At 61.4% G+C, this 2,064-nt stretch overlaps 1 long non-coding RNA gene across 1 annotated transcript; it reads right to left on the reverse strand.

Moving 5' to 3' along the window:
• Window positions 1-232: 232 nt before the first annotated feature.
• LOC127467050 (uncharacterized) lies at window positions 233-1,377 on the reverse strand. Its single transcript, XR_007902944.1, has 2 exons — window positions 511-1,377; window positions 233-414 (listed from the first exon to the last, which is right to left on the reverse strand). It is a non-coding gene; the product is annotated as an uncharacterized LOC127467050 (long non-coding RNA).
• Window positions 1,378-2,064: the final 687 nt, after the last annotated feature.

The raw sequence follows: 2,064 nt of genomic DNA on the forward strand, positions 1-2,064 counted from the left end.
CAGTTCCCAGGCTGGGCATCACAACCCAGGCAGGTGCCAACCTCCTCCATACTACAGGAAACACATTGCAGCTCCTGTGTCACTGCAAAGGTGCTGGCGTAGCAGGATTTTTTTAGGTTCTTTCCTGGAGAGAGCAATAGCAGTATGAACAAAAATCTCACATAGCATTGAAGCTTTTGCTTCATTTCAGGTCCAGCCTGGGATACATTTCATTTTTTCTTAGTTTGTTAAAAAAAAAAAAAAAGTAAAAAATTAAAATAAAGCTTATTTTGTCCACACACTGGAGACTTGCTCTTGTTCTCTGTTTCACCAGTCTGCAACGTGTTCTGTATTTTCAGTGTTCTTTTTCTAGTACTTGGAAGGCTGCAAAGCTATTTTCTCTACTTGTGTGTGGGATGCTTGTATCCTTCTCTCCTGTGATTGTTTGGAGACAGATACAATATGTCAGCACTTGAATTCGGGACGAATGTGATTAAAAAAAAAAAAGATTTCTATGAGAAGCAAACTCACAGTGTTTGCAATAAACAGGGTCGAAGGCATCTGTCAGGGTGAAAAAATGCGGAGGACGAGCAGTAAAGGCTCCCGTGCTGCCCACCCGCTGATGTTGAAGCTGATCCCGTTTTTCCACAGCACCTTCCTGTCCGAAGGAGTAGGACAGGATCCTGCAACTTTCCTGCGCACGCTGCGCACCTCCGTGTCGGAGACCCCCGCACCTGCGGAGTGCCGCCCAAAAAAAAAAAATCTGGCAATTTATTTATTTAATTACTTAAATTTCGGGGTACGTCTGCAGCGTTGCCGGCGATGCGATGCAGAGCAGTGCAATGCGGTGCCGGCGGTGCGGTACGGTGAGATGCAGTGACGGTGGGGTGATACGGTGCGGTGCCGGTGAGACGCGGTGCGGTGCCAGAGGTGCGATGCGGTGCCAGAGGTGCGGTGCAGTGCGGTGCAGGCGGAGGGGTGCGGTGAGATGAGATGCGGTGCCGGCGATGCGGTGCCGGTCGAGCACTGTGGTGTCGATGGAGCTGTGCGGTGCCGATGGAGCGGTGAGGTGCTGATGGAGCGGTGCGGTGAGATGGGTGCAGTGCCGGCGGAGCGATGCGGTGCCAGTGGAGAGGTGCGGTGCCGATGGAGCGGTGCAGTGCTGTTCCAATGGAGCGGTGCCGGTGGAGCGGTGCGGTGAGATGCGGTGCGGGCGGCGCGGTGCCGGTGGAGCGGTGCGGTGCCGATGGAGCGGTGCGGTCCCGATGGAGCGGTGCGGTGCCGATGGAGCGGTGCGGTGCCGATGGAGCGGTGCGGTGAGATGCGGTGCGGGCGGCGCGGTGCCGGTGGAGCGGTGCGGTGAGATGCGGTACGAGAGCACGGTGCCGGTGGAGCGGTGCGGTGAGATGCGGTACGAGAGCACGGTGCCGGTGGAGCGGTGCGGTGCGGGCGGTGCGGTGCGGGCGGTGCGGGGCAGAGGCGGGGGCGGGCCCCGCTCGCTGCCCCGGGCTGCGGCCGCGGGCGGCGGGGGGCGGTGACGTCACAGAGCCGCTCGCCAGCACAACGTTCCATTGAGCCGAGCGCGTGCTCGGGCGAGCACATGGGCAGCGGGGCCCGCGCAGCTCCGCGCCCGCCGGGCCCGGCCCGGGAGCGGGACCCGGTGAGTACCGGGGCCGCGGCCGGGGCGGCGGGGTGCGAGGCGGCGGCGGGGTGCGGGGAGAGCGGGTATTTATTTATTTAATGTGGGTTTGCCTTTACTTTCCCCATTGCCCCCCTCTCCCCCCTCCGTTGTTGTCCGTGCCCCCGGTGGGGCGTGCGGGTCCCGGCGCGGTTCGCAGCCCGGGCGAGGGGGTAGCGCGGATGGGGGGGAGGGGAGGGTGCCTTTCGCGTTATTTATTTATCTTTGTTAAAGCGCTGGGTCGCCCGTGGCCTAAAAATAGCAACTGCACGGCGAGACCCGTGCGGATGCGGAGGAGAGGGCGCCGGGGCACTGTCCGACGGCAGACGCGGCCGCGATGGGGCCGTCGGTGCTGGGGGTCGTCGCGGCTCGGAGTGACCCCGCGCGATGCGTCCATCCCCCGCAGC

Source organism: Manacus candei, unplaced genomic scaffold (genome assembly GCF_025592945.1).
Source record: "Manacus candei isolate 608988 ecotype Guabito, Panama unplaced genomic scaffold, ASM2559294v1 h1tg000013l, whole genome shotgun sequence".
Classification (NCBI taxonomy): domain Eukaryota; kingdom Metazoa; phylum Chordata; class Aves; order Passeriformes; family Pipridae; genus Manacus; species Manacus candei.